We start from the raw sequence: 21566 nt of genomic DNA on the forward strand, positions 1-21566 counted from the left end.
TAGCCATGTTACTACCTGGTACTCTCTGTATATAGCCATGTTATTAACTGGTACTCTCTGTATATAGTCATGTTATTAACTGGTCTCTCTGTATATAGCCATGTTATTAACTGGTTCTCTCTGTATATAGCCATGTTACTACCTGGTACTCTCTATATACAGCCATGTTACTACCTGGTACTCTCTGTATATAGCCATGTTATTAAATGGTACTCTCTCTATATAGCCATGTTAATACCTGGTACTCTCTGTATATAGCCATGTTACTACCTGGTACTCTTTGTATACAGCCATGTTACTACCTGGTACTCTCTGTATATAGCCATGTTACTACCTGGTACTCTTTGTATATAGCCATGTTACTACTGTATATAGCCATGCTATTAACTGGTACTCCCTGTATACAACCATGTTACTACATTGCAATCTCTGTATATAGCCATGTTAATACCTGAAATGCTGTATATATAGCCATGTTACTACCTGGTACTCTCTGTATGTAGCCATGTAATTAACTTGCACTCCCTGTATACAACCATGTTACTACCTGGTACTCTCTGTATATAGCCATGTTATTAACTGGTACTCTCTGTATACAACCATGTTACTACCTGGTACTCTCTGTATATAGCCATGTTACTAACTGGTACTCTCTGTATATAGCCATGCTATTAACTGGTACTCCCTGTATATAGCCATGTTAATACCTGGTACTCTCTGTATATAGCCATGTTACTACCTGGTACTCTCTGTATATAGCCATGTTACTACCTGGTACTCTCTGTATATAGCCATGTTATTAACTGGTACTCTCTGTATACAACCATGTTACTACCTGGTACTCTCTGTATATAGCCATGTTACTAACTGGTACTCTCTGTATATAGCCATGCTATTAACTGGTACTCTCTGTATATAGTCATGTTATTAACTGGTACTCTCTGTATATAGCAATGTTACTACCTGGTACTCTCTGTATATAGCCATGTTATTAACTGGTACTCTCTGTATATAGCCATGTTACTACCTGGTACTCTCTGTATATAGCCATGCTATTAACTGGTATTCTTGTATATAGCCATGTTACTACCTGGTACTCTCTGTATATAGTTACGCTATTAACTGGTACTCTCTGTATATAGCCATGTTACTACCTGGTACTCTCTGTATTTAGCCATGTTATTAACTGGTACCCTCTGTATATAGCCATGTTATTAACTGGTACTCTCTCTATATAGCCATGTTACTACCCGGTTCTCTCTGTATATAGCCATGTTACCACCTGGTACTCTCTGTATACAGCCATGTTACTACCTGGTACTCTCTGTATATAGCCATGTTACTACCTGGTACCCTCTGTATATAGCCATGTTACTACTGTATATAGCCATGTTATTAACTGGTACTCCCTGTATGCAACCATGTTACTACATGGCAATCTCTGTATATAGCCATGTTCCTACCTGGAATTCTGTATATATAGCCATGTTACTACCTGGTACTCTCTGTATATAGCCATGTAATTAACTTGTACTCCCTGTATACAACCATGTTACTACCTGGTACTCTCTGTATATAGCCATGTTATTAACTGGTACTCTCTGTATCCAGCCATGTTACTACCTGGTACTCTCTGTATATAGCCATGTTAATACCTGGTACTCTCTGTATACAACCATGTTACTACCTGGTACTCTCTGTATATAGCCATGTTACTACCTGGTACTCTCTATATACAGCCATGTTACTACCTGGTACTCTCTGTATATAGCCATGTTATTAAATGGTACTCTCTCTATATAGCATTGTTACTACCTGGTACTCTTTGTATATATCCATGTTACTACTGTATATAGCCATGCTATTAACTGGTACTCCCTGTATACAACCATGTTACTACATTGCAATCTCTGTATATAGCCATGTTAATACCTGAAATGCTGTATATATAGCCATGTTACTACCTGGTACTCTCTGTATGTAGCCATGTAATTAACTTGCACTCCCTGTATACAACCATGTTACTACCTGGTACTCTCTGTATATAGCCATGTTATTAACTGGTACTCTCTGTATACAACCATGTTACTACCTGGTACTCTCTGTATATAGCCATGTTACTAACTGGTACTCTCTGTATTTAGCCATGCTATTAACTGGTACTCCCTGTATATAGCCATGTTACTACCTGGTACTCTCTGTATATAGCCATGTTACTACCTGGTACTCTCTGTATATAGCCATGTTACTACCTGGTACTCTCTGTATACAGCCATGTTATTAACTGGTACTCTCTGTATATAGCCATGTTATTAACTGGTACTCCCTGTACATAGCCATGTTACTACCTGGTACTCTCTGTATATAGCCATGTTACTACCTGGTACTCTCTGTATATAGCCATGCTATTAACTGGTATTCCTGTATATAGCCATGTTACTACCTGGTACTCTCTGTATATAGCCATGCTATTAACTGGTACTCTCTGTATATAGCCATGTTACTACCTGGTACTCTCTGTATATAGCCATGTTATTAACTGGTACTCTCTGTATATAGCCATGTTACTACCTGGTACTCTCTGTATACAGCCATGTTACTACCTGGTACTCTCTGTATATAGCCATGCTATTAAATGGTATTCCTGTATATAGCGATGTTACTACCTGGTACTCTCTGTATATAGCCATATTATTAACTGGTACTCTCTGTATATAGCCATGTTACTACCTGGTACTCTCTGTATATAGCCATGTTATTAACTGGTACTCTCTGTATATAGCCATGTTACTACCTGGTACTCTCTGTATATAGCCATGTTACTACCTGGTACTCTCTGTATACATCCATGTTATTAACTGGTACTCTCTGTATATAGCCATGTTATTAACTGGTTCTCCCTGTATATAGCCATGTTACTACCTGGTACTCTCTGTATATAGCCATGTTACTACCTGGTACTCTCTGTATATAGCCATGCTATTAACTGGTATTCATGTATATAGCCATGTTACTACCTGGTACTCTCTGTATATAGCCATGCTATTAACTGGTATTCCTGTATATAGCCATGTTACTACCTGGTACTCTCTGTATATAGTCATGCTATTAACTGGTACTCTCTGTTATAGCCATGTTATTACCTGGTACTATCTGTATATAGCCATGTTATTAACTGGTACTATCTGTATATAGTCATGTTATTAACTGGTCTCTCTGTATATAGCCATGTTATTAACTGGTTCTCTCTGTATATAGCCATGTTACTACCTGGTACTCTCTATATACAGCCATGTTACTACCTGGTACTCTCTGTATATAGCCATGTTATTAAATGGTACTCTCTCTATATAGCCATGTTAATACCTGGTACTCTCTGTATATAGCCATGTTACTACCTGGTACTCTTTGTATACAGCCATGTTACTACCTGGTACTCTCTGTATATAGCCATGTTACTACCTGGTACTCTTTGTATATAGCCATGTTACTACTGTATATAGCCATGCTATTAACTGGTACTCCCTGTATACAACCATGTTACTACATTGCAATCTCTGTATATAGCCATGTTAATACCTGAAATGCTGTATATATAGCCATGTTACTACCTGGTACTCTCTGTATGTAGCCATGTAATTAACTTGCACTCCCTGTATACAACCATGTTACTACCTGGTACTCTCTGTATATAGCCATGTTATTAACTGGTACTCTCTGTATACAACCATGTTACTACCTGGTACTCTCTGTATATAGCCATGTTACTAACTGGTACTCTCTGTATATAGCCATGCTATTAACTGGTACTCCCTGTATATAGCCATGTTAATACCTGGTACTCTCTGTATATAGCCATGTTACTACCTGGTACTCTCTGTATATAGCCATGTTACTACCTGGTACTCTCTGTATATAGCCATGTTATTAACTGGTACTCTCTGTATACAACCATGTTACTACCTGGTACTCTCTGTATATAGCCATGTTACTAACTGGTACTCTCTGTATATAGCCATGCTATTAACTGGTACTCTCTGTATATAGTCATGTTATTAACTGGTACTCTCTGTATATAGCAATGTTACTACCTGGTACTCTCTGTATATAGCCATGTTATTAACTGGTACTCTCTGTATATAGCCATGTTACTACCTGGTACTCTCTGTATATAGCCATGCTATTAACTGGTATTCTTGTATATAGCCATGTTACTACCTGGTACTCTCTGTATATAGTTACGCTATTAACTGGTACTCTCTGTATATAGCCATGTTACTACCTGGTACTCTCTGTATTTAGCCATGTTATTAACTGGTACCCTCTGTATATAGCCATGTTATTAACTGGTACTCTCTCTATATAGCCATGTTACTACCCGGTTCTCTCTGTATATAGCCATGTTACCACCTGGTACTCTCTGTATACAGCCATGTTACTACCTGGTACTCTCTGTATATAGCCATGTTACTACCTGGTACCCTCTGTATATAGCCATGTTACTACTGTATATAGCCATGTTATTAACTGGTACTCCCTGTATGCAACCATGTTACTACATGGCAATCTCTGTATATAGCATGTTCCTACCTGGAATTCTGTATATATAGCCATGTTACTACCTGGTACTCTCTGTATATAGCCATGTAATTAACTTGTACTCCCTGTATACAACCATGTTACTACCTGGTACTCTCTGTATATAGCCATGTTATTAACTGGTACTCTCTGTATCCAGCCATGTTACTACCTGGTACTCTCTGTATATAGCCATGTTAATACCTGGTACTCTCTGTATACAACCATGTTACTACCTGGTACTCTCTGTATATAGCCATGTTACTACCTGGTACTCTCTATATACAGCCATGTTACTACCTGGTACTCTCTGTATATAGCCATGTTATTAAATGGTACTCTCTCTATATAGCATTGTTACTACCTGGTACTCTTTGTATATATCCATGTTACTACTGTATATAGCCATGCTATTAACTGGTACTCCCTGTATACAACCATGTTACTACATTGCAATCTCTGTATATAGCCATGTTAATACCTGAAATGCTGTATATATAGCCATGTTACTACCTGGTACTCTCTGTATGTAGCCATGTAATTAACTTGCACTCCCTGTATACAACCATGTTACTACCTGGTACTCTCTGTATATAGCCATGTTATTAACTGGTACTCTCTGTATACAACCATGTTACTACCTGGTACTCTCTGTATATAGCCATGTTACTAACTGGTACTCTCTGTATTTAGCCATGCTATTAACTGGTACTCCCTGTATATAGCCATGTTACTACCTGGTACTCTCTGTATATAGCCATGTTACTACCTGGTACTCTCTGTATATAGCCATGTTACTACCTGGTACTCTCTGTATACAGCCATGTTATTAACTGGTACTCTCTGTATATAGCCATGTTATTAACTGGTACTCCCTGTACATAGCCATGTTACTACCTGGTACTCTCTGTATATAGCCATGTTACTACCTGGTACTCTCTGTATATAGCCATGCTATTAACTGGTATTCCTGTATATAGCCATGTTACTACCTGGTACTCTCTGTATATAGCCATGCTATTAACTGGTACTCTCTGTATATAGCCATGTTACTACCTGGTACTCTCTGTATATAGCCATGTTATTAACTGGTACTCTCTGTATATAGCCATGTTACTACCTGGTACTCTCTGTATACAGCCATGTTACTACCTGGTACTCTCTGTATATAGCCATGCTATTAAATGGTATTCCTGTATATAGCGATGTTACTACCTGGTACTCTCTGTATATAGCCATATTATTAACTGGTACTCTCTGTATATAGCCATGTTACTACCTGGTACTCTCTGTATATAGCCATGTTATTAACTGGTACTCTCTGTATATAGCCATGTTACTACCTGGTACTCTCTGTATATAGCCATGTTACTACCTGGTACTCTCTGTATACATCCATGTTATTAACTGGTACTCTCTGTATATAGCCATGTTATTAACTGGTTCTCCCTGTATATAGCCATGTTACTACCTGGTACTCTCTGTATATAGCCATGTTACTACATGGTACTCTCTGTATATAGCCATGCTATTAACTGGTATTCATGTATATAGCCATGTTACTACCTGGTACTCTCTGTATATAGCCATGCTATTAACTGGTATTCCTGTATATAGCCATGTTACTACCTGGTACTCTCTGTATATAGTCATGCTATTAACTGGTACTCTCTGTATATAGCCATGTTACTACCTGGTACTCTCTGTATATAGCCATGTTATTAACTGGTACTCTCTGTATATAGTCATGTTATTAACTGGTCTCTCTGTATATAGCCATGTTATTAACTGGTTCTCTCTGTATATAGCCATGTTACTACCTGGTACTCTCTATATACAGCCATGTTACTACCTGGTACTCTCTGTATATAGCCATGTTATTAAATGGTACTCTCTCTATATAGCCATGTTAATACCTGGTACTCTCTGTATATAGCCATGTTACTACCTGGTACTCTTTGTATACAGCCATGTTACTACCTGGTACTCTCTGTATATAGCCATGTTACTACCTGGTACTCTTTGTATATAGCCATGTTACTACTGTATATAGCCATGCTATTAACTGGTACTCCCTGTATACAACCATGTTACTACATTGCAATCTCTGTATATAGCCATGTTAATACCTGAAATGCTGTATATATAGCCATGTTACTACCTGGTACTCTCTGTATGTAGCCATGTAATTAACTTGCACTCCCTGTATACAACCATGTTACTACCTGGTACTCTCTGTATATAGCCATGTTATTAACTGGTACTCTCTGTATACAACCATGTTACTACCTGGTACTCTCTGTATATAGCCATGTTACTAACTGGTACTCTCTGTATATAGCCATGCTATTAACTGGTACTCCCTGTATATAGCCATGTTAATACCTGGTACTCTCTGTATATAGCCATGTTACTACCTGGTACTCTCTGTATATAGCCATGTTACTACCTGGTACTCTCTGTATATAGCCATGTTATTAACTGGTACTCTCTGTATACAACCATGTTACTACCTGGTACTCTCTGTATATAGCCATGTTACTAACTGGTACTCTCTGTATATAGCCATGCTATTAACTGGTACTCTCTGTATATAGTCATGTTATTAACTGGTACTCTCTGTATATAGCAATGTTACTACCTGGTACTCTCTGTATATAGCCATGTTATTAACTGGTACTCTCTGTATATAGCCATGTTACTACCTGGTACTCTCTGTATATAGCCATGCTATTAACTGGTATTCTATTATATAGCCATGTTACTACCTGGTACTCTCTGTATATAGTTACGCTATTAACTGGTACTCTCTGTATATAGCCATGTTACTACCTGGTACTCTCTGTATTTAGCCATGTTATTAACTGGTACCCTCTGTATATAGCCATGTTATTAACTGGTACTCTCTCTATATAGCCATGTTACTACCCGGTTCTCTCTGTATATAGCCATGTTACCACCTGGTACTCTCTGTATACAGCCATGTTACTACCTGGTACTCTCTGTATATAGCCATGTTACTACCTGGTACCCTCTGTATATAGCCATGTTACTACTGTATATAGCCATGTTATTAACTGGTACTCCCTGTATGCAACCATGTTACTACATGGCAATCTCTGTATATAGCCATGTTCCTACCTGGAATTCTGTATATATAGCCATGTTACTACCTGGTACTCTCTGTATATAGCCATGTAATTAACTTGTACTCCCTGTATACAACCATGTTACTACCTGGTACTCTCTGTATATAGCCATGTTATTAACTGGTACTCTCTGTATCCAGCCATGTTACTACCTGGTACTCTCTGTATATAGCCATGTTAATACCTGGTACTCTCTGTATACAACCATGTTACTACCTGGTACTCTCTGTATATAGCCATGTTACTACCTGGTACTCTCTATATACAGCCATGTTACTACCTGGTACTCTCTGTATATAGCCATGTTATTAAATGGTACTCTCTCTATATAGCATTGTTACTACCTGGTACTCTTTGTATATATCCATGTTACTACTGTATATAGCCATGCTATTAACTGGTACTCCCTGTATACAACCATGTTACTACATTGCAATCTCTGTATATAGCCATGTTAATACCTGAAATGCTGTATATATAGCCATGTTACTACCTGGTACTCTCTGTATGTAGCCATGTAATTAACTTGCACTCCCTGTATACAACCATGTTACTACCTGGTACTCTCTGTATATAGCCATGTTATTAACTGGTACTCTCTGTATACAACCATGTTACTACCTGGTACTCTCTGTATATAGCCATGTTACTAACTGGTACTCTCTGTATTTAGCCATGCTATTAACTGGTACTCCCTGTATATAGCCATGTTACTACCTGGTACTCTCTGTATATAGCCATGTTACTACCTGGTACTCTCTGTATATAGCCATGTTACTACCTGGTACTCTCTGTATACAGCCATGTTATTAACTGGTACTCTCTGTATATAGCCATGTTATTAACTGGTACTCCCTGTACATAGCCATGTTACTACCTGGTACTCTCTGTATATAGCCATGTTACTACCTGGTACTCTCTGTATATAGCCATGCTATTAACTGGTATTCCTGTATATAGCCATGTTACTACCTGGTACTCTCTGTATATAGCCATGCTATTAACTGGTACTCTCTGTATATAGCCATGTTACTACCTGGTACTCTCTGTATATAGCCATGTTATTAACTGGTACTCTCTGTATATAGTCATGTTATTAACTGGTACTCTCTGGATATAGCAATGTTACTACCTGGTACTCTCTGTATATAGCCATGTTATTAACTGGTACTCTCTGTATATAGCCATGTTACTACCTGGTACTCTCTGTATATAGCCATGCTATTAACTGGTATTCTTGTATATAGCCATGTTACTACCTGGTACTCTCTGTATATAGTTACGCTATTAACTGGTACTCTCTGTATATAGCCATGTTACTACCTGGTACTCTCTGTATTTAGCCATGTTATTAAGTGGTACCCTCTGTATATAGCCATGTTATTAACTGGTACTCTCTCTATATAGCCATGTTACTACCCGGTTCTCTCTGTATATAGCCATGTTACCACCTGGTACTCTCTGTATACAGCCATGTTACTACCTGGTACTCTCTGTATATAGCCATGTTACTACCTGGTACCCTCTGTATATAGCCATGTTACTACTGTATATAGCCATGTTATTAACTGGTACTCCCTGTATGCAACCATGTTACTACATGGCAATCTCTGTATATAGCCATGTTCCTACCTGGAATTCTGTATATATAGCCATGTTACTACCTGGTACTCTCTGTATATAGCCATGTAATTAACTTGTACTCCCTGTATACAACCATGTTACTACCTGGTACTCTCTGTATATAGCCATGTTATTAACTGGTACTCTCTGTATCCAGCCATGTTACTACCTGGTACTCTCTGTATATAGCCATGTTAATACCTGGTACTCTCTGTATACAACCATGTTACTACCTGGTACTCTCTGTATATAGCCATGTTACTACCTGGTACTCTCTATATACAGCCATGTTACTACCTGGTACTCTCTGTATATAGCCATGTTATTAAATGGTACTCTCTCTATATAGCATTGTTAATACCTGGTACTCTCTGTATAGCCATGTTACTACCTGGTACTCTTTGTATACAGCCATGTTACTACCTGGTACTCTCTGTATATAGCCATGCTATTAACTGGTATTCCTGTATATAGCCATGTTACTACCTGGTACTCTCTGTATATAGCCATGCTATTAACTGGTACTCTCTGTATATAGCCATGTTACTACCTGGTACTCTCTGTATATAGCCATGTTATTAACTGGTACTCTCTGTATATAGTCATGTTATTAACTGGTACTCTCTGTATATAGCAATGTTACTACCTGGTACTCTCTGTATATAGCCATGTTATTAACTGGTACTCTCTGTATATAGCCATGTTACTACCTGGTACTCTCTGTATATAGCCATGCTATTAACTGGTATTCTTGTATATAGCCATGTTACTACCTGGTACTCTCTGTATATAGTTACGCTATTAACTGGTACTCTCTGTATATAGCCATGTTACTACCTGGTACTCTCTGTATATAGTTACGCTATTAACTGGTACTCTCTGTATATAGCCATGTTACTACCTGGTACTCTCTGTATTTAGCCATGTTATTAACTGGTACCCTCTGTATTTAGCCATGTTATTAAGTGGTACCCTCTGTATATAGCCATGTTATTAACTGGTACTCTCTCTATATAGCCATGTTACTACCCGGTTCTCTCTGTATATAGCCATGTTACCACCTGGTACTCTCTGTATACAGCCATGTTACTACCTGGTACTCTCTGTATATAGCCATGTTACTACCTGGTACCCTCTGTATATAGCCATGTTACTACTGTATATAGCCATGTTATTAACTGGTACTCCCTGTATGCAACCATGTTACTACATGGCAATCTCTGTATATAGCCATGTTCCTACCTGGAATTCTGTATATATAGCCATGTTACTACCTGGTACTCTCTGTATATAGCCATGTTACTAACTGGTACTCTCTGTATTTAGCCATGCTATTAACTGGTACTCCCTGTATATAGCCATGTTACTACCTGGTACTCTCTGTATATAGCCATGTTACTACCTGGTACTCTCTGTATATAGCCATGTTACTACCTGGTACTCTCTGTATACAGCCATGTTATTAACTGGTACTCTCTGTATATAGCCATGTTATTAACTGGTACTCCCTGTACATAGCCATGTTACTACCTGGTACTCTCTGTATATAGCCATGTTACTACCTGGTACTCTCTGTATATAGCCATGCTATTAACTGGTATTCCTGTATATAGCCATGTTACTACCTGGTACTCTCTGTATATAGCCATGCTATTAACTGGTACTCTCTGTATATAGCCATGTTACTACCTGGTACTCTCTGTATATAGCCATGTTATTAACTGGTACTCTCTGTATATAGTCATGTTATTAACTGGTACTCTCTGGATATAGCAATGTTACTACCTGGTACTCTCTGTATATAGCCATGTTATTAACTGGTACTCTCTGTATATAGCCATGTTACTACCTGGTACTCTCTGTATATAGCCATGCTATTAACTGGTATTCTTGTATATAGCCATGTTACTACCTGGTACTCTCTGTATATAGTTACGCTATTAACTGGTACTCTCTGTATATAGCCATGTTACTACCTGGTACTCTCTGTATTTAGCCATGTTATTAAGTGGTACCCTCTGTATATAGCCATGTTATTAACTGGTACTCTCTCTATATAGCCATGTTACTACCCGGTTCTCTCTGTATATAGCCATGTTACCACCTGGTACTCTCTGTATACAGCCATGTTACTACCTGGTACTCTCTGTATATAGCCATGTTACTACCTGGTACCCTCTGTATATAGCCATGTTACTACTGTATATAGCCATGTTATTAACTGGTACTCCCTGTATGCAACCATGTTACTACATGGCAATCTCTGTATATAGCCATGTTCCTACCTGGAATTCTGTATATATAGCCATGTTACTACCTGGTACTCTCTGTATATAGCCATGTAATTAACTTGTACTCCCTGTATACAACCATGTTACTACCTGGTACTCTCTGTATATAGCCATGTTATTAACTGGTACTCTCTGTATCCAGCCATGTTACTACCTGGTACTCTCTGTATATAGCCATGTTAATACCTGGTACTCTCTGTATACAACCATGTTACTACCTGGTACTCTCTGTATATAGCCATGTTACTACCTGGTACTCTCTATATACAGCCATGTTACTACCTGGTACTCTCTGTATATAGCCATGTTATTAAATGGTACTCTCTCTATATAGCATTGTTAATACCTGGTACTCTCTGTATATAGCCATGTTACTACCTGGTACTCTTTGTATACAGCCATGTTACTACCTGGTACTCTCTGTATATAGCCATGCTATTAACTGGTATTCCTGTATATAGCCATGTTACTACCTGGTACTCTCTGTATATAGCCATGCTATTAACTGGTACTCTCTGTATATAGCCATGTTACTACCTGGTACTCTCTGTATATAGCCATGTTATTAACTGGTACTCTCTGTATATAGTCATGTTATTAACTGGTACTCTCTGTATATAGCAATGTTACTACCTGGTACTCTCTGTATATAGCCATGTTATTAACTGGTACTCTCTGTATATAGCCATGTTACTACCTGGTACTCTCTGTATATAGCCATGCTATTAACTGGTATTCTTGTATATAGCCATGTTACTACCTGGTACTCTCTGTATATAGTTACGCTATTAACTGGTACTCTCTGTATATAGCCATGTTACTACCTGGTACTCTCTGTATATAGTTACGCTATTAACTGGTACTCTCTGTATATAGCCATGTTACTACCTGGTACTCTCTGTATTTAGCCATGTTATTAACTGGTACCCTCTGTATTTAGCCATGTTATTAAGTGGTACCCTCTGTATATAGCCATGTTATTAACTGGTACTCTCTCTATATAGCCATGTTACTACCCGGTTCTCTCTGTATATAGCCATGTTACCACCTGGTACTCTCTGTATACAGCCATGTTACTACCTGGTACTCTCTGTATATAGCCATGTTACTACCTGGTACCCTCTGTATATAGCCATGTTACTACTGTATATAGCCATGTTATTAACTGGTACTCCCTGTATGCAACCATGTTACTACATGGCAATCTCTGTATATAGCCATGTTCCTACCTGGAATTCTGTATATATAGCCATGTTACTACCTGGTACTCTCTGTATATAGCCATGTAATTAACTTGTACTCCCTGTATACAACCATGTTACTACCTGGTACTCTCTGTATATAGCCATGTTATTAACTGGTACTCTCTGTATCCAGCCATGTTACTACCTGGTACTCTCTGTATATAGCTATGTTAATACCTGGTACTCTCTGTATACAACCATGTTACTACCTGGTACTCTCTGTATATAGCCATGTTACTACCTGGTACTCTCTATATACAGCCATGTTACTACCTGGTACTCTCTGTATATAGCCATGTTATTAAATGGTACTCTCTCTATATAGCATTGTTAATACCTGGTACTCTCTGTATATAGCCATGTTACTACCTGGTACTCTTTGTATACAGCCATGTTACTACCTGGTACTCTCTGTATATAGCCATGTTACTACCTGGTACTCTCTGTATATAGCCATGTTACTACCTGGTACTCGTTGTATATATCCATGTTACTACTGTATATAGCCATGCTATTAACTGGTACTCCCTGTATACAACCATGTTACTACATTGCAATCTCTGTATATAGCCATGTTAATACCTGAAATGCTGTATATATAGCCATGTTACTACCTGGTACTCTCTGTATGTAGCAATGTAATTAACTTGCACTCCCTGTATACAACCATGTTACTACCTGGTACTCTCTGTATATAGCCATGTTATTAACTGGTACTCTCTGTATACAACCATGTTACTACCTGGTACTCTCTGTATATAGCCATGTTACTAACTGGTACTCTCTGTGTTTAGCCATGCTATTAACTGGTACTCCCTGTATATAGCCATGTTACTACCTGGTACTCTCTGTATATAGCCATGTTACTACCTGGTACTCTCTGTATATAGCCATGTTACTACCTGGTACTCTCTGTATACAGCCATGTTATTAACTGGTACTCTCTGTATATAGCCATGTTATTAACTGGTACTCCCTGTACATAGCCATGTTACTACCTGGTACTCTCTGTATATAGCCATGTTACTACCTGGTACTCTCTGTATATAGCCATGCTATTAACTGGTATTCCTGTATATAGCCATGTTACTACCTGGTACTCTCTGTATATAGCCATGCTATTAACTGGTACTCTCTGTATATAGCCATGTTACTACCTGGTACTCTCTGTATATAGCCATGTTATTAACTGGTACTCTCTGTATATAGTCATGTTATTAACTGGTACTCTCTGTATATAGCAATGTTACTACCTGGTACTCTCTGTATATAGCCATGTTATTAACTGGTACTCTCTGTATATAGCCATGTTACTACCTGGTACTCTCTGTATATAGCCATGCTATTAACTGGTATTCTTGTATATAGCCATGTTACTACCTGGTACTCTCTGTATATAACCATGTTACTACCTGGTACTCTCTGTATATAGCCATGCTATTAACTGGTATTCCTGTATATAGCCATGTTACTACCTGGTACTCTCTGTATATAGCCATGCTATTAACTGGTACTCTCTGTATATAGCCATGTTACTACCTGGTACTCTCTGTATATAGCCATGTTATTAACTGGTACTCTCTGTATATAGTCATGTTATTAACTGGTACTCTCTGTATATAGCAATGTTACTACCTGGTACTCTCTGTATATAGCCATGTTATTAACTGGTACTCTCTGTATATAGCCATGTTACTACCTGGTACTCTCTGTATATAGCCATGCTATTAACTGGTATTCTTGTATATAGCCATGTTACTACCTGGTACTCTCTGTATATAGTTACGCTATTAACTGGTACTCTCTGTATATAGCCATGTTACTACCTGGTACTCTCTGTATTTAGCCATGTTATTAACTGGTACCCTCTGTATATAGCCATGTTATTAACTGGTACTCTCTCTATATAGCCATGTTACTACCCGGTTCTCTCTGTATATAGCCATGTTACCACCTGGTACTCTCTGTATACAGCCATGTTACTACCTGGTACTCTCTGTATATAGCCATGTTACTACCTGGTACCCTCTGTATATAGCCATGTTACTACTGTATATAGCCATGTTATTAACTGGTACTCCCTGTATGCAACCATGTTACTACATGGCAATCTCTGTATATAGCCATGTTCCTACCTGGAATTCTGTATATATAGCCATGTTACTACCTGGTACTCTCTGTATATAGCCATGTAATTAACTTGTACTCCCTGTATACAACCATGTTACTACCTGGTACTCTCTGTATATAGCCATGTTATTAACTGGTACTCTCTGTATCCAGCCATGTTACTACCTGGTACTCTCTGTATATAGCCATGTTAATACCTGGTACTCTCTGTATACAACCATGTTACTACCTGGTACTCTCTGTATATAGCCATGTTACTACCTGGTACTCTCTATATACAGCCATGTTACTACCTGGTACTCTCTGTATATAGCCATGTTATTAAATGGTACTCTCTCTATATAGCATTGTTACTACCTGGTACTCTTTGTATATATCCATGTTACTACTGTATATAGCCATGCTATTAACTGGTACTCCCTGTATACAACCATGTTACTACATTGCAATCTCTGTATATAGCCATGTTAATACCTGAAATGCTGTATATATAGCCATGTTACTACCTGGTACTCTCTGTATGTAGCCATGTAATTAACTTGCACTCCCTGTATACAACCATGTTACTACCTGGTACTCTCTGTATATAGCCATGTTATTAACTGGTACTCTCTGTATACAACCATGTTACTACCTGGTACTCTCTGTATATAGCCATGTTACTAACTGGTACTCTCTGTATTTAGCCATGCTATTAACTGGTACTCCCTGTATATAGCCATGTTACTACCTGGTACTCTCTGTATATAGCCATGTTACTACCTGGTACTCTCTGTATATAGCCATGTTACTACCTGGTACTCTCTGTATACAGCCATGTTATTAACTGGTACTCTCTGTATATAGCCATGTTATTAACTGGTACTCCCTGTACATAGCCATGTTACTACCTGGTACTCTCTGTATATAGCCATGTTACTACCTGGTACTCTCTGTATATAGCCATGCTATTAACTGGTATTCCTGTATATAGCCATGTTACTACCTGGTACTCTCTGTATATAGCCATGCTATTAACTGGTACTCTCTGTATATAGCCATGTTACTACCTGGTACTCTCTGTATATAGCCATGTTATTAACTGGTACTCTCTGGATATAGCAATGTTACTACCTGGTACTCTCTGTATATAGCCATGTTATTAACTGGTACTCTCTGTATATAGCCATGTTACTACCTGGTACTCTCTGTATATAGCCATGCTATTAACTGGTATTCTTGTATATAGCCATGTTACTACCTGGTACTCTCTGTATATAGTTACGCTATTAACTGGTACTCTCTGTATATAGCCATGTTACTACCTGGTACTCTCTGTATTTAGACATGTTACTACTGTATATAGCCATGTTATTAACTGGTACTCCCTGTATGCAACCATGTTACTACATGGCAATCTCTGTATATAGCCATGTTCCTACCTGGAATTCTGTATATATAGCCATGTTACTACCTGGTACTCTCTGTATATAGCCATGTAATTAACTTGTACTCCCTGTATACAACCATGTTACTACCTGGTACTCTCTGTATATAGCCATGTTATTAACTGGTACTCTCTGTATCCAGCCATGTTACTACCTGGTACTCTCTGTATATAGCCATGTTAATACCTGGTACTCTCTGTATACAACCATGTTACTACCTGGTACTCTCTGTATATAGCCATGTTACTACCTGGTACTCTCTATATACAGCCATGTTACTACCTGGTACTCTCTGTATATAGCCATGTTATTAAATGGTACTCTCTCTATATAGCATTGTTACTACCTGGTACTCTTTGTATATATCCATGTTACTACTGTATATAGCCATGCTATTAACTGGTACTCCCTGTATACAACCATGTTACTACATTGCAATCTCTGTATATAGCCATGTTAATACCTGAAATGCTGTATATATAGCCATGTTACTACCTGGTACTCTCTGTATGTAGCCATGTAATTAACTTGCACTCCCTGTATACAACCATGTTACTACCTGGTACTCTCTGTATATAGCCATGTTATTAACTGGTACTCTCTGTATACAACCATGTTACTACCTGGTACTCTCTGTATATAGCCATGTTACTAACTGGTACTCTCTGTATTTAGCCATGCTATTAACTGGTACTCCCTGTATATAGCCATGTTACTACCTGGTACTCTCTGTATATAGCCATGTTACTACCTGGTACTCTCTGTATATAGCCATGTTACTACCTGGTACTCTCTGTATACAGCCATGTTATTAACTGGTACTCTCTGTATATAGCCATGTTATTAACTGGTACTCCCTGTACATAGCCATGTTACTACCTGGTACTCTCTGTATATAGCCATGTTACTACCTGGTACTCTCTATATATAGCCATGCTATTAACTGGTATTCCTGTATATAGCCATGTTACTACCTGGTACTCTCTGTATATAGCCATGCTATTAACTGGTACTCTCTGTATATAGCCATGTTACTACCTGGTACTCTCTGTATATAGCCATGTTATTAACTGGTACTCTCTGGATATAGCAATGTTACTACCTGGTACTCTCTGTATATAGCCATGTTATTAACTGGTACTCTCTGTATATAGCCATGTTACTACCTGGTACTCTCTGTATATAGCCATGCTATTAACTGGTATTCTTGTATATAGCCATGTTACTACCTGGTACTCTCTGTATATAGTTACGCTATTAACTGGTACTCTCTGTATATAGCCATGTTACTACCTGGTACTCTCTGTATTTAGCCATGTTATTAAGTGGTACCCTCTGTATATAGCCATGTTATTAACTGGTACTCTCTCTATATAGCCATGTTACTACCCGGTTCTCTCTGTATATAGCCATGTTACCACCTGGTACTCTCTGTATACAGCCATGTTACTACCTGGTACTCTCTGTATATAGCCATGTTACTACCTGGTACCCTCTGTATATAGCCATGTTACTACTGTATATAGCCATGTTATTAACTGGTACTCCCTGTATGCAACCATGTTACTACATGGCAATCTCTGTATATAGCCATGTTCCTACCTGGAATTCTGTATATATAGCCATGTTACTACCTGGTACTCTCTGTATATAGCCATGTAATTAACTTGTACTCCCTGTATACAACCATGTTACTACCTGGTACTCTCTGTATATAGCCATGTTATTAACTGGTACTCTCTGTATCCAGCCATGTTACTACCTGGTACTCTCTGTATATAGCCATGTTAATACCTGGTACTCTCTGTATACAACCATGTTACTACCTGGTACTCTCTGTATATAGCCATGTTACTACCTGGTACTCTCTATATACAGCCATGTTACTACCTGGTACTCTCTGTATATAGCCATGTTATTAAATGGTACTCTCTCTATATAGCATTGTTAATACCTGGTACTCTCTGTATATAGCCATGTTACTACCTGGTACTCTTTGTATACAGCCATGTTACTACCTGGTACTCTCTGTATATAGCCATGTTACTACCTGGTACTCTCTGTATATAGCCATGTTACTACCTGGTACTCGTTGTATATATCCATGTTACTACTGTATATAGCCATGCTATTAACTGGTACTCCCTGTATACAACCATGTTACTACATTGCAATCTCTGTATATAGCCATGTTAATACCTGAAATGCTGTATATATAGCCATGTTACTACCTGGTACTCTCTGTATGTAGCCATGTAATTAACTTGCACTCCCTGTATACAACCATGTTACTACCTGGTACTCTCTGTATATAGCCATGTTATTAACTGGTACTCTCTGTATACAACCATGTTACTACCTGGTACTCTCTGTATATAGCCATGTTACTAACTGGTACTCTCTGTGTTTAGCCATGCTATTAACTGGTACTCCCTGTATATAGCCATGTTACTACCTGGTACTCTCTGTATATAGCCATGTTACTACCTGGTACTCTCTGTATATAGCCATGTTACTACCTGGTACTCTCTGTATACAGCCATGTTATTAACTGGTACTCTCTGTATATAGCCATGTTATTAACTGGTACTCCCTGTACATAGCCATGTTACTACCTGGTACTCTCTGTATATAGCCATGTTACTACCTGGTACTCTCTGTATATAGCCATGCTATTAACTGGTATTCCTGTATATAGCCATGTTACTACCTGGTACTCTCTGTATATAGCCATGCTATTAACTGGTACTCTCTGTATATAGCCATGTTACTACCTGGTACTCTCTGTATATAGCCATGTTATTAACTGGTACTCTCTGTATATAGTCATGTTATTAACTGGTACTCTCTGTATATAGCAATGTTACTACCTGGTACTCTCTGTATATAGCCATGTTATTAACTGGTACTCTCTGTATATAGCCATGTTACTACCTGGTACTCTCTGTATATAGCCATGCTATTAACTGGTATTCTTGTATATAGCCATGTTACTACCTGGTACTCTCTGTATATAGTTACGCTATTAACTGGTACTCTCTGTATATAGACATGTTACTACCTGGTACTCTCTGTATATAGTTACGCTATTAACTGGTACTCTCTGTATATAGCCATGTTACTACCTGGTACTCTCTGTATTTAGCCATGTTATTAACTGGTACCCTCTGTATATAGCCATGTTATTAACTGGTACTCTCTCTATATAGCCATGTTACTACCCGGTTCTCTCTGTATATAGCCATGTTACCACCTGGTACTCTCTGTATACAGCCATGTTACTACCTGGTACTCTCTGTATATAGCCATGTTACTACCTGGTACCCTCTGTATATAGCCATGTTACTACTGTATATAGCCATGTTATTAACTGGTACTCCCTGTATGCAACCATGTTACTACATGGCAATCTCTGTATATAGCCATGTTCCTACCTGGAATTCTGTATATATAGCCATGTTACTACCTGGTACTCTCTGTATATAGCCATGTAATTAACTTGTACTCCCTGTATACAACCATGTTACTACCTGGTACTCTCTGTATATAGCCATGTTATTAACTGGTACTCTCTGTATCCAGCCATGTTACTACCTGGTACTCTCTGTATATAGCCATGTTAATACCTGGTACTCTCTGTATACAACCATGTTACTACCTGGTACTCTCTGTATATAGCCATGTTACTACCTGGTACTCTCTATATACAGCCATGTTACTACCTGGTACTCTCTGTATATAGCCATGTTATTAAATGGTACTCTCTCTATATAGCATTGTTAATACCTGGTACTCTCTGTATATAGCCATGTTACTACCTGGTACTCTTTGTATACAGCCATGTTACTACCTGGTACTCTCTGTATATAGCCATGTTACTACCTGGTACTCTTTGTATATATCCATGTTACTACTGTATATAGCCATGCTATTAACTGGTACTCCCTGTATACAACCATGTTACTACATTGCAATCTCTGTATATAGCCATGTTAATACCTGAAATGCTGTATATATAGCCATGTTACTACCTGGTACTCTCTGTATGTAGCCATGTAATTAACTTGCACTCCCTGTATACAACCATGTTTACTACCTGGTACTCTCTGTATATAGCCATGTTATTAACTGGTACTCTCTGTATACAACCATGTTACTACCTGGTACTCTCTGTATATAGCCATGTTACTAACTGGTACTCCCTGTATTTAGCCATGCTATTAACTGGTACTCCCTGTATATAGCCATGTTACTACCTGGTACTCTCTGTATATAGCCATGTTATTACCTGGTACTCTCTGTATATAGCCATGTTACTACCTGGTACTCTCTGTATACAGCCATGTTATTAACTGGTACTCTCTGTATATAGCCATGTTATTAACTGGTACTCCCTGTACATAGCCATGTTACTACCTGGTACTCTCTGTATATAGCCATGTTACTACCTGGTACTCTCTGTATATAGCCATGCTATTAACTGGTATTCCTGTATATAGCCATGTTACTACCTGGTACTCTCTGTATATAGCCATGCTATTAACTGGTACTCTCTGTATATAGCCATGCTACTACCTGGTACTCTCTGTATATAGCCATGTTATTAACTGGTACTCTCTGTATATAGTCATGTTATTAACTGGTACTCTCTGTATATAGCAATGTTACTACCTGGTACTCTCTGTATATAGCCATGTTATTAACTGGAACTCTCTGTATATAGCCATGTTACTACATGGTACTCTCTGTATATAGCCATGCTATTAACTGGTATTCTTGTATATAGCCATGTTACTACCTGGTACTCTCTGTATATAGTCACGCTATTAACTGGTACTCTCTGTATATAGCCATGTTACTACCTGGTACTCTCTGTATTTACCCATGTTATTAACTGGTACTCTCTGTATATAGCCATGTTATTAACTGGTACTCTCTCTATATAGCCATGTTACTACCTGGTACTCTCTGTATATAGCCATGTTACCACCTGGTACTCTCTGTATACAGCCATGTTACTACCTGGTACTCTCTGTATATAGCCATGCTATTAACTGGTATTCTTGTATATAGCCATGTTACTACCTGGTACTCTCTGTATATAGTTACGCTATTAACTGGTAC

The sequence above is a fragment of the Oncorhynchus kisutch genome, linkage group LG15 (genome assembly GCF_002021735.2).
Source record: "Oncorhynchus kisutch isolate 150728-3 linkage group LG15, Okis_V2, whole genome shotgun sequence".
Classification (NCBI taxonomy): Eukaryota; Metazoa; Chordata; class Actinopteri; order Salmoniformes; family Salmonidae; genus Oncorhynchus; species Oncorhynchus kisutch.